Here is a 14,524-nt window from a genome sequence, read left to right as displayed (position 1 = left end):
CAGACTATTTTCAAGATACAGGAAAGAGCTGTACAAATAGTAACAAACTTCAAACGAGTATTTAAAATATAGATTGTAACTTAATGTTTATGAACAGTGCACTATGTAATAGTTTCATGTTACAATAGAAAACTAGATCTAAGTGTAGGAGCTATAAATATTGTAAGAGGAATGTTTATTTTAATAAGAAATACTGTACAAACATTTGATGACATCCATACGATATATATTCTTCTGTGGATGAATAAATCAATCAATCATATAACAAGCTACCAGCTGCTTTGGTAAACTCTGAAAATGAGATTTGTATTACTACAGCAACAATTGTCATCACGTACAAGCCCCCAGAGACAAGCTGACCTAACTCAACCCTAACACGTCAGCAGCATGCATCTTTATTCCTTCTTCACTTCAACAGCCATCATCTCTGTGGCTACAAGGATGACCTTAATGGTGAGGCACTTAACTGGATTGACAATGAAAATCAGGAATTAATTTATGATGTGAAAGATCTGCCCATTTTTCTTGCAGCTCATTGGTCTGGAGGATACACCCCAGGTCTTAGCTTTACAATTCAGTTTGAGGATTTACTCACTCAACTATGAATAACACTCAATGGTTTCCCCAATAGCCAATGCAGATCTATTATCTTAGAGATATGGATGTCTATACCTGTTGTACAATCACATCCTAAACTAAAATGGAACCTCAAGACACCAACTGGTTTGCAAAGCAGACAAACTTTAGTATAATAATGTAATTGGATAGATAAAAGATCTACTCACCAAGTGACAGTACCATTAGCCATCGTGTCTGACTCTAGATTGTCTGTAGCGCATTATCACACCATCTTACTTTCTTGCATCATAACTCTTTGGAATCTGTTTGCTTGGTGTTCACTTTCTGTCTTGTGTTGTCAACATGAACGTCTCACCTAGGACACAGTCATTTGTTCTTTCTGTGGACCTCTCGGTGTGTGTGGGTTTACCTCGATCTTGAGTGTGTTTTTTACATTCCATCTGAAACTCTGCAGCTTCTCAGTCAGGGCACAACATATAATGTTTTGAAAAGAGGCTACAAGATGAACATTAACAAGAACAAAAAACTGATAATGTAGTGTTGTGAAGTTTAGTCAAATGTAAATGTAAATGCCGTGTGGCGAGGGCCTCACATCGGGTAGACAGTTTGCCTGGTGCAAGCCTTTTGAGTTGATGCCACGTTGGTGACTTGTGTGTCGACGGGAATGAAATGATGGTAAGGAAAACACAACACCCAGCCCCTGAGTGGAGAAAATCCCCGATCCAGCTGGGGATCAAACCTGGGCCGTTAGGTAAACAGTTCAGGCAAGAAGAGATAGAAACTTTTAAATTGTAGGGCTGTAGAAGAATGTTAAAGATTAAATTGGTAGGCTGAATAACTAATGAAGATCAAATTGGAGAGAAAAGAAATGTATGGTGTAATTTAACTAGAAGAATGTTCCATTTCACAGGACACATCTTGAGTGTTATCTGTCTGTGAATAGATTCTCAGTTTTATAGTTGCATATATCACCATTTCTGTGTAAAAGTTAGTTTCAATAACCCTTTTGTGGACACATTTATTTTAGCAACTCAGGAAACTTATTTTTCTTTAATATTTGATACTTCTATTTTTGTAATTTAGGAAGAAAAAATGTAGTTGTAAGTATTCTTCCCACTGATCTTTGGTGAGCTGTTACAGGTTGCCATTACTTGTGAAAAATAAAATAAAAATGGTGTTTTGTGTTTTATTTTTCCAACTAACTCATTTATGTTCAAGTTAACAAGTAAGTGCCTCTAAACAAGCGATATTTTCTTTCCCAAACAAATGTTCAAATAAGTGTCAAAATGTTGTTTTTTTCCAGATAATTGGCAGAGGTACTCTGCAGTAGCTGTATATATATATTTAGTTTTCTTGTCTCAGCCTGTTGTACAATACAATTAGCAATGTCTGTATGTGTCTTGTAAAATAGGCAAATGGTCTCCCACTTTTGGCAGTTGAGCATGATCTGCTAAGGCTTTCTTCTTGATCATAAAATATTATTACTGGAAATATTATTACTGGACAGCCTTCTTTGTGCAGAAAGAGAATTGTTTTCAGAGCCATAATTGAAAGTTCAATTGATCTAGGTATCCCTCTTGTCCTTTACTCACTTTATACAGAATAAAGGCATTTGAAGTTGCCATGTCTAATAGAAAGTAGAGAATACGATGTCACTACTTGGTGCAACACTGACCTAATGAATAATTTTTTCTTAGTTGATTGAAGAGATGTACTTTATTATTCACAATGTGTAAGCAATTCTTTTTTACTAGGACGCTACCTATATTCATTTATTTCTGTCGACACTTCAACATTTGGTGAAAATGTGACACAGCATTATTATCAAATTAATTTGTAGCATGCATAGTCACTACTTTATTAGGGTAATGATTTCTCTTATTGCACCAGAAGATTGCTGCTTTGCTGTTACCTCCTCCTCCTCCTCCTTCGCCATGCCCCACAATGCTGTGGATGTCAGTTGTTCTCTTAAAAGTTCTTGAACCACCCATGGCTTCCCTTAAAGACTTCTTTGGATGTTGATGATCCTGGCATCATCTTAGTGAGGTCAGTGAAAATCATTCTTACTTTCTCATAAGTGATTTTCTTGTCAGTTGTGTTGCCGTGGAATTGCTTTTCGGTTATCCATATAAGGGGCAACCTTTCAACATCATCCAGAATACAAAATCATTGTTTAGATTCTCTTGTCACTCCCTTTGAAGCATCTATCTCCTTAATCTTGTCCTTATTCGTGAGGATAGTGCAAATAGTTTATGTAGACTGATTGTATATGCATGCTAAATCTGCAACACTTACACCACACTTGCATTTTTCAGTGATTTTACATTTCATTTCTAAGGTCATTTTTTTATTTTATGGTTGTCTTCTTGCAGCTTTATCCTCTGGAAACATTTTTACAAAGGTAATTAAAATCTGTGCAAAAAAAAAAACACTGTGTGAATACAAGTTTAGAAAAATGTGTGATCACAAGCTGTACTAAGATGATAGCATTTCTCCCACTGCGTGAGAATGGCTGGTGACATCACACTAAATGACATCACTCGTTATGCAAAATGTTGCTCATTAAATGAGTCTTTTTTTTTCAATTTGTTTTTCTTGTTATGTGAACTGCATGTTATGGGAGGTGCTTGTTAAACAAGGTTCCACTGTATTTTATGTTGCTACAACAATGTAAGAGGTAGATAGATTGCTACTTACAGTAAAAAATAACATGTTAAGTTGTAGTCAGGCACAACTAAAAGGCACTTACACAATGACTCTTGGCCACAGCCTTCATCTGGAAAGGAAATACATACACATTAACTCTCACAAGCAAGCACACCCCACACACACACATGACCACCATCTGCGGCAGCTCAGACTGGAATGTTTGTTTGTTTATGTTGTTACAGACATTAGACAATAAATACTGCTGCTACTACCATCCCCTTTCTTCCTTGATTCAAGTGTGATGTCTCTGTGCCTGTCTGATATTGTCAAAATAGTGACAGGTTTGTTGTCTATCCATTTTATTGCAGTGATACCACTTTTGCATTGGAATTAGAATTCTCTTTTCAAGGTAAATTTCTCCTTCATCATTAAATGCAGCCTATTCTGATTAACTCTCATGCTGGCTATAAAATAGATACCATTGTTCAATAGAATTTGCATTGAATTGAATTGAATTGAATTTTATTTGATCCTGTAAGATTAAATTATGTACAGTAAATGTACGTGTAATATAGGACATGTCAAAGTATTACCATTCATTATCACTTATTTTTCTACACCTTTAGCTTACAATTTTTACATAATTGATAATGAATAACAATATATTCAAATTTAATGACATAAGTATTCTGCAACACTGTAAAACTCTTTTTCAATGAGATAGTCTTTAAATTTCTTTGGAAAGTAATTGTGAAGTACACTATCTTCCAAGTTTCTAGGCAGACTTCTTAGTAGTCTGATACCAGAGTATTGGGGTCCTTTTTGTAGCATTGCCAGTTGGTGTGGTATGCTCCATAATTCATTCTTCCTTCTTTTATTGTGGGTGTGTACACTAGCATTTGTAATCCAGTCCTCACTACCTTTTGTGATGTACATTATTGTTTTGTATATACAGGGTGTTAGAAAAAGGTACGGCCAAACTTTCGGGAAACATTCCTCAACACAAAGAAAGAAAATATGTTACGTGGACATGTGTCCGGAAACGCTTACTTTGCATGTTAGAGCTCATTTTATTACTTCTCTTCAAATCACAGTAATTATGGAATGAACACACAGCAACAGAACGTACCAGCATGACTTCAAACACTTTGTTACAGGAAATGTTTAAAATGTCCTCCATTAGCAAGGATACATGCATCCACCCTCCGTCACATGGAATCCCTGGTGCGCTGATGCAGCCCTGGAGAATGGTGTATTGTATCACAGCCGTCCACAAAACGAGCACGAAGAGTCTCTACATTTGGTACCGGGGTTGCGTAGACAAGAGCTTTCGTATGCCCCCATAAATGAAAGTCAAGAGGGTTGAGGTCAGGAGAGCGTGGAGGCCATGGAATTGGTCCGCCTCTACCAATCCATCGGTCACCGAATCTGTTGTTGAGAAGCGTACGAACACTTCGACTGAAATGTGCAGGAGCTCCATCGTGCATGAATCACATGTTGTGTCATACTTGTAAAGGCACATGTTCTAGCAGTACAGGTAGAGTATCCCGTATGAAATCATGATAACGTGGTCCATTGAGCGTAGGTGGAAGAACATGGCGCCCAATCAAGACATCACCAACAATGCCTGCCCAAACGTTCACAGAAAATCTGTGTTGATGACGTGATTGCTCAATTGCGTGCGGATTCTCGTCAGCCCACACATGTTGTTTGTGAAAATTTACAATTTGATCTCGTTGGAATGAAGCCTCATCCGTAAAGAGAACATTCTCACTGAAATAAGGATTGACACATTGTTCGATGAACCATTCGCAGAAGTGTACCCATGGAGGCCAATCAGCTGCTGATAGTGCCTGCACACGCTGTACATGGTACGGAAACAACTGGTTCTCGCATAGCACTCTCCATACAGTGACGTGGTCAACGTTACCTTGTACAGCAGCAACTTCTCTGACGCTGACATTAGGGTTATCGTCAACTGCACGAAGAATTGCCTTGTCCATTGCAGGTGTCCTCATTGTTCTAGGTCTTCCCCAGTCGTGAGTCATAGGCTGGAATGTTCCGTGCCCCCTAAGACACCAATCAATTGCTTCGAACGTCTTCCTGTCAGGACATCTTCGTTCTGGAAATCTGTCTCGATACAAACGTACCGCGCCACGGCTATTGCCCCGTGCTAATCCATACATCATATGGGCATCTGCCAACTCCGCATTTGTAAACATTGCACTGGCTGCAAAACCACTTTCGTGATTAACACTAACCTGTTGATGCTACGTACTGATGTACTTGATGCTAGTACTGTAGAGCAATGAGTTGCATATCAACACAAGCACTGAAGTCAACATTACCTTCCTCCAATTGGGCCAACTGGCAGTGAATCGAGGAAGTACAGTACATACTGACGAAACTAAAATGAGTTCTAACATGGAAATTAAGCATTCCTGGACACATGTCCGCATAACATCTTTTCTTTATTTGTGTGTGAGGAATGTTTCCTGAAAGTTTGGCCGTACCTTTTTGTAACACCCTGTATACAACAATGAAAAAGTTAAGATACCTAAATTCTTGAAACAGTTTCTGCACGTTTCAGAGGTCTTTCTTCTTAAAATGGTCCTAATTGCTTTTTTTTGTAATGTGAACACTCGTTTTGTCTCTTGTTTGTGGGAGTTTCCCCACACAGTCACATAGTGTAAGTACGATTTGAAAAGTCCATGATACACTGTACACAGAAGGTTCTTGTCTGAATACTGTGACAGCTGCATCATTAAGAATATGACAAAGCTCAGTTTCTTACAGACATTATTAATATGTTTTTTTTTCCATTTCAGTTCATTATCCATAAGAATACTTAAGAATCTTCCAGCCTTGTTCCATCAATCTCTAAATCCATGTCTACAGCCTTTTCCTTGATTTTAAACACTGCATACATAGTCTTTTTTTAGATTTATAACCAGTTCATTTTCCAACAGCCATTCAGCTGTGTCATTTGCAAATATGTATGCTCTTCTCTCAAGCTGTTCCATATTTTGGTCACTATTTAGTATTGTCATGTCATCAGCATGCAATATTTTCTTTTCTTCCTCCTCAACACCTATATCATTAACAAACACATTAAGTAGCAATGGCCCCATTACCGAACCCTGCGGCACTCCATATTTGATGGGTTTGGTTTCTGATTGGTATGAGTTTCCTAATGATACATACTGCTTGCGGTTGCACAAGTATGATTTTATCCATTCACCTGGTTGCCCTCAAATGCCATAGTTGTTTAATTTTTGTATCAACATTTCATGGTCAATGGTGTCAAATGCCTTTGAAAGATCCAGAAACATTGCAGAGACAACCTTTTTCTCATCTAAGGACTGTAAAATGTATTCTGTTAGACTGGCAATTGCTGATTCTGTAGATTTACCCTTTCTGAAATCATGTTGTGAGGGTATGAGAATGTTATGTTTGTCCAAATAGTTAACTAATCTGGTATACATAAGCATTTCTAAGATTTTATCAGTGAAACTGGTCTGTAGTTGTTGGGATCATCCTTATGCCCTTTCTTGTACATTGGCACTACCTTCACAGTGGTGAATAAGTTATCAGGTGCCAGCAGACTCCCACAATATTTCAGGTCTTGGATAAGGCTGATAACTGCTCACTCTTCTAGGGAATTTTCTGTGGGCTATCATTTGATTTCCCTGTGTAAATATCAAAATTTGTGATTCAGCCTGTCTTTGAGTCCACTAAACATCACGTCTTCTACCCTCATTTGCCCAGTTTCAGAAACATGGACTGTTTGAGTAATGTCCATTTCTTGAAAGCTAAGCTTCCATCCGCAGAAAATATAATACTGGCTGACTATGGTTTGTGAGGTGTGTTCTCCAGAAAGGTTACAACCTTATGAAGTTTATCATGATTTGGATGTCATCTTGGAGGAGCCATCATATTGTAATTTATGTGAATAGTTTAATGTATCTTTTTGAAACATTTTAACGTTATATGTTTCAATATATCAGACTGACATAGAGCACATTCTGAATTTGAGTGATAGGCTACCTTTGGCAATGCAATATCTGTCCAAATATTCAGAGCAGTGCAGCCCTGTAACTCTCTACAGATAAATTTGCCAGTTGTTTTGTTGCCTCACTTACAGTCTGACCAGATTGCAGATTCTATTTCAATTGCTGTGCATACAGATTTGTCTGCTGAACCACATGCTCTGACATCTCTGGTAAATAGAGAGTGGAAATAGACATCCTCTGTGTTGTATTTTGTCAATGAGCTGCTACTTGTGTATCAATGTGAAGCAATTTGAAAACAGCAGAGTCATGTGACCATTTCTCTTGTATCATCCTCTCTTCTTCACTTACGGCATCATCATTAGAAACATCAATGTCTAGAGCACAGTCACTGTTTTGAGTACTATTGTTATCAAGTTGTATAACCAAACATGGATCAGGGTCTTGTGCAATGTCTGGAACAAATTCATCATCTATATCTTCATCAGTTTATGTGTCAGAATCCTCAGGATCACTAGGTCATGAAAACAGCAACTCCAGTGCTGCTTTTTCTGTGTATTTCTCTTTATAAACTAATTTCTTAGATGTATTTCCTACAAAAGGTAATAAACATTTGTGATATAAATAACAAATAATAAATTAATTTTCAAAATATGTTTTTACTAGTATTCCAGTTTATTTACCACAATGTGTAGAACAATTCTAGAAACTCCCTTTATCACACAGTACAGTAGTGAGCTGGTACAAGTGACCATAGCATATACTGTAGAAACAAAGCCATGTGTTCTGACTTGACAAGTGACAACGGAAAGCGACTGTTGCAAGTTTTGTACACCTTGTATCACGTACTACAAAAAGATGTCAGACATACTCAGAACAGTAGAGTAAAACAATTAAGTTGGTGGTAAGTATGCTTCCCACATTCCACAAAAAGAAGTATTGATTTTGTGGTACTGGTAAGTACACTTCTCATGTCTCATTGAAAAATTACTTTACTGGCATTTAAAAGAATATTATTTTATTTATGGATTCTTCAATCACTTCATGTTAGAACGATTCCATATCTAAGGTTGAACAACAAATAAATTGTTTTTGTACTACTGATTTTTGCTTATTTCTAACTAGTTTTGGCTTTTTGCCCGTCTTCAGGAAACAGCTGGCTAGTGTCCACAAGGGAGACTAGTTTTTAGATACTGAAACGTTATAAGCAAAGATACAGTCCACTTGTGCAGAATGTAGTGCACCAAACTTGTTTTTTTAACATGGTAAATTACACTTTACACAGTGGACAATATTAAATGCAATAAATAATTAAACTACACAACATTACCAATTAAATGGCTGTAATGCTAAAGTTTGTGAGGTTGTGACATAGGTTGTGAGACTCAGCATTTTTCATTTGTATTGTGCACCAAACATTGTAAATTACATTTTATGCAATGGACAATATTAAACACAATAAGTTAATTAAAGTATGCTATATTATGGTATTACAAGTTATATGGTTATGATGCTATAGTTTGTGAGGTCATGACATGGGTTGAGAACTGTATAATTGAGCACTAGTCACTTACGTCGTGAAACAAACATGTTTTACACTGTAAATTATAGTTTACGCAACTGACAGTATTATACATGGCACATGAATAAAATACACAATATTACAAGTTATATTGTTATAATGTTGAAATTTGTGAGGTAAGCAAGATAAGGAACATGAAAATTTATTGTGTTTTAGTTTTGTGATGCAATATGTGTCATTATGATGGTCTGTGGGTATGTAACTGATTGATTGCATCACGTGAAGCTTAGAGGTGGGGATGTGCTCAGCTGTAATTGATCATTTAGAACCAATTGGGAATTTTGAGCTAAATATTTGTTTATCTCAAGTGCTTCTAACAGGCCTAGATTTCTTTGTGTGTTGGCTGTATGTACAAATTCTGTGTGGAGTTGATATATGTGTCCTTCCTTCAGTACATGTTCGGCATGGTGCATTCATGTTCAGGCAGCCTTAATGCTGTAGTCCTGCCTGTTTGACCAATAAACAGGGTGATTGAGAAAAGGAAGAACAGATTTCAATTGCTTATTATAGACAAACATCGAGTATAGATTTAAGTGTCAGGAAGTCGTTTCTGAAAGTATTTGTATGGAGTGTAGCCATGTATGGAAGTGAAACATGGACGATAAATAGTTTGGACAAGAAGAGAATAGAAGCTTTCGAAATGTGGTGCTACAGAAGAATGCTGAAGATTAAATGGGTAGATCACATAACTAATGAGGAGGTATTGAATGGAATTGGGGAGAAGAGGAGTTTGTGGCACAACTTGAGGAGAAGAAGGGACTGGTTGGTAGGACATGTTCTGAGGCATCAAGGGATCACAAATTTAGCATTGGAGGGCAGCATGGAGGGTAAAAATCGTAGAGGGAGACCAAGAGATGAATACACTAAGCAGATTCAGAAGGATGTAGGTTGCAGTAAGTACTGGGAGATTAAGAAGCTTGTACAGTATAGAGTAGCGTGGAGAGCTGCATCAAACCAGTCTCAGGACTGAAGACAACAACAACAACATTATAGACAAACTGTGAAAGATAGAATCACATTGCACATGTGACTGGATAGAGGAAAATTCAAAGTTTTATGTTAGCTCAGACACTACACTACACTGCACTGTCAACATGAGCACCATGCACTGTTCAAGAAACAACAAAATATTAGTCCACTTCATTCCACACACAAATCAACAGGTCCCTGTTTATTAAATTGGCAGCTCAGCATCAACAATTCAGTTTCTCAGATCTTGAAGAGTAGGTGCCATAAGTGGGAAAAAGACTTTGTCTTTTATGTAACCCCACAGATAAAAGTCACAAACTATGAGGTCTGGTGACCTGGGAGAACAAAGACAATGAACAAGACCTTGTTGTCCATCTCTTCCAATATAACCATGTAGGACGGTGTTTTTAAGATAACAGTGTACCTTATGGTGAAAGAGAGGCAGGGCACCATCATGAATGAAAATGAAATCATTTGAATCTTTGTGAAGTTAAAGAAACAACCAATTTTTCAGTATGACCAGATATGACATTCCTGTCACAGTTTTCTTCTCAAAAAAGAAATGTCCACAAACTTCATGAACAGAAATGGTACAACACGCATTCAGTTTCAGTGAGCCTCTTTCATGTTAGATAATGGTGCCAGGATTTTGTGACCCACAAATTCTTACATTATAGTGGTTAACTTTACCCATAGATAAACATCAATTCATCCAAAAAGATGAGTCATTTAGAAATAATGTCCTCTGCAATATCCCGGGAACTGAAATGTAAAATTGATACTTTCTGTTACGGTTATTAGGACACAACTGCTACAGTAACTGCAACTTGTAAGACTTCCTATGCAATGTCATTTCAGAACATGCCACACCATTGTTTGAAGTTCCTGGTCTGTCCATCTTGAGGTAGATTAGATTAGATTTACTTTCATTCCAATTGATCCGTAGTGAGGAGGTTCTCCAGGATGTGGAACATGTCAGAAAAACAACAATACATGACAAATATTTAAACTAAAACAAATAAGCTAATGTACCATTCCACAGGTCCCAAGTGGAATGATCGTCATTTTTTAATGAACACTAAGAGTCATTTTACAAATACTATTGCACTGAATTTAAAATAAAAAAGTTTTATATTTATTTATAAGGTAAGAAACATGTAATACAACTACTGTAATACTTATTTACAATGAACACATTACTGCACTGAAATGGTGCAGAAGTTAGATTATACTTACACACACACACACACACACACACACACACACACACACAAATTTTCAGTGAACACATTACTGCACTGAAATTGTGCAGAAGTTATGTTGTACTTATATACAAATCAGTTGGTTTTCCTCAGAAATTCATCAATGGAGTAGAAGGAGTTGGCCACCAATAAATCCTTTAGGCTTCTCTTAAACTGAATTTCATTGGTTGTTAAGCTTTTTATGGCTGCTGGCAAGTTATTGAAAATGTGTGTTCCTGAATAATGCACACCTTTTTGTACGAGACTAAGTGACTTTAAATCCTTGTGAAGATTATTCTTATTTCTAGTATTGATTCCATGAATTGAGCTGTTGGTTTGAAAAAGTGATATATTTTTAATGACAAATTTCATTAAGGAATAAATATATTGGGAAGCTGTAGTTAGTATCCCTAGTTCCCTAAACAGGCTTCTGCAGGATGTTCTTGAGTTCACACCACATATAATTCTTACTGCACGTTTTTGTGCCCGGAAAACTTTAGCTTGGCTTGATGAATTACCCCAGAAAATAATCCCATATGACATTATGGAATGAAAGTAAGCATAGTATGCCAGCTTTTTCATTTTTATATCCCCTATGTCTGACAAAATTCGCATTGCAAACAGAGATTTGTTAAGACGCTTCAGCAGTTCTGTGGTGTGCTCCTCCCAGTTGAATTTGTTATCAAGCTGTAATCCCAAGAATTTAACACCGTCCACTTCTTCTATCTTCTTGTCATCATATGTTAGACATATACTCTTGGGACACCCCTTACAAGTTCTGAACTGCATGTAGTGTGTTTTTTCAAAGTTTAGTGACAAAGAATTGGCTAGGAACCAGTGATTAATGTCTACAAATATTTTATTGGCTGATCTTTCTAAGACTACACTTGATTTGCTATTTATTGCAATGTTTGTATCATCAGCAAACAAAACAAACTTGGCATCTGGTAATGTTACTGATGAAAGGTCATTGATATACACAAGAAAAAGTAAGGGCCCCAAAATGGAACCTTGTGGGACCCCACATGTAATTAGTTCCCAGTTGGATGATGCCTGATAGCTTGATACATGTCTCTTTCCTAATAACACCCTTTGTTTCCTCCAAGTGATATAAGATTTGAACCATTTTGCAGCATTTCCTGTTACACTATAATATTCTAGTTTACTTAAAAGGATATTGTGATTTACACAGTCAAATGCCTTTGACAGATCACAAAATATACCAGTTGCCTGCAATTTTTTGTCTAATGAATTAAGTACATTTTCACTGTAAGTGTAGATAGCCTTCTCAATATCAGAACCTTTTAGAAATCCAAACTGTGACTTTGACAGTATGTTATTTGAGATAAGATGGTTATAAAGACGACTGTACATTACTTTTTCGAAAATTTTTGAGAATGCTGGTCTTCTGATCTCTCCATGTGAATGCACCTCAAATACACTTAACATTTTCATCACAGTAGTATGAAAAGGATAGATTCCTACTCACCATATAGAGAAGATGTTGAGTCACAGACAGGTACAAAAAAAACACTGAACATGTGGTGGCCGGAGACAGTGGACGTGTGTGTGTGAGTTGTACTTGCATTAATTTATGTGTGTTGTCTACTTTAGAAGAAAAGCTTTTGACTGATAACTCACATGTTTAGTAATATTTTGTTGTGCCTTCTGTGACTCAATGTTTTCTCTATATGGTGAGTATCAGTCTTTCCTTTTCACAATACTGTCATTATTCCATCCTGGATTTTCCACTGTGTGATATTTTCATCAGTCATGCATGACTCACAAGTGCTCATTCCTCTGCATATGCAATCAACTTCCAAGAATTTTCTATGCGTGTCATAAATCTGTTTGTGCAGAGGTGACTCCTTGCTGAATCCACAGCAGAGCACATGTTGCGCCTGAACAATTGATTGACTTCGTGCAAATTCCAACACCCAAAATGATTTCTCTTGCAGTGTAGCCACCATGTTGCTACAAAGAAACAACAGTGCAGCTGTGTCAAAACTTTAAACCTTCCTCTATCCAGTAACATGTGCAATGTGTTTTTATCTTTTATCGTTTATCTGTAATAAACAAATAAAATCTGTCCTTTCTATTTTAGTCTCCTTTTACAGTTTGTTGCAGCCATTGTAAGTTATTTTACAAACACCACTGTTACTTAATAAATCTGTTTTGTCCTTGCTGTTGAATAAGATATGAGCTACAGTGCCTCTTACATAAATTGAAGTTTTATGGTATGGTTGCAGAATTTTAGTTTTGACTAATTTATCAGATAGCTTTCCTAGATGAGGGATAATACACTAGTTGGTTTTAGATATGACTATTGTGGCACAGGAGACTTATATGTAGGGCAACATTTTTCTTCTTTGTTTCTTATGTGGAAAATTGTCAGTTAGGTCATGGATATAGCCATTGTTGGTTGCAATACATTTACATCTACATCTACATTTATACTCTGCAAGCCACCCAATGGTGTGTGGCAGAGGGCACTTTATGTGCTACTGTCATTACCTCCCTTTCCTGTTCCAGTCGCATAGGGTTTGCGGGAAGAACGACTGCCGGAAAGCCTCCGTGCGCGCTCAAATCTCTCTAATTTTGCATTAGTGATCTCCTCAGGAGGTATAAGTAGGGGGAAGCAATACATTCAATATCTCATCCAGAAACACATCCTATCGAAACCTGGACAGCAAGCTACACTGCGATGCGAGCGCCTCTCTTGCAGAGTCTGCCACTTGAGTTTGCTAAACATCTCCGTAACACTATCACGCTTACCAAATAACCCTGTGGCGAAACACGCTGCTCTTCTTTGGATCTTCTCCATCTCCTCTGTCAACCCGACCTGGTATGGATCCCACATTGATGAGCAATAATCAAGTGTACGTCAAACAAGTGTTCTGTAAGCCACCTCCTTTGTTGATGGACCACATTTTCTAAGGACTCTCCCAATGAATCTCAACCTGGCACCTACCTTTCCAACCATTAATTTTATATGATCATTCCACTTCAAATCGTTCCGTATGCATACTCCCAGATATTTTACATAAGTAACTGCTACCAGTGTTTGTTCCGTTATCATGTAATCATACAATAAAGGATCCTTCTTTCTATGTATTTGCAATACATTACATTTGTCTATGTTAAGGGTCAGTAGCCACTCCCTGCAGCAAGTGCCTATCCGCTGCAGACCTTCCTGCATTTTGCTGCAATTTTCTAATGCTGCAATTTCTCTGTATACTACAGCATCATCTGCAAAAAGCTACATGGAACTTCCGACACTATCTACTAGGTCATTTATATATATTGTGAAAAACAATGGTCCCATAACACTCCCCTGTCGCATGCCAGAGGTTACTTTAACGTCTGTGGACATCTCTCCATTGAGAACAACATGCTGTGTTCTGTTTGCTAAAAAATTTTCAATCCAGCCACACGGCTGGTCTGATATCCCGTAGGCTCTTACTTTGTTTATCAGGGGACAGTGCGGAACTGTA

The sequence above is a fragment of the Schistocerca americana genome, chromosome 8, assembly GCF_021461395.2.
Source record: "Schistocerca americana isolate TAMUIC-IGC-003095 chromosome 8, iqSchAmer2.1, whole genome shotgun sequence".
In the NCBI taxonomy this organism is placed as follows: Eukaryota; Metazoa; Arthropoda; class Insecta; order Orthoptera; family Acrididae; genus Schistocerca; species Schistocerca americana.
Note: the sequence above shows the minus strand (reverse complement) of the source record.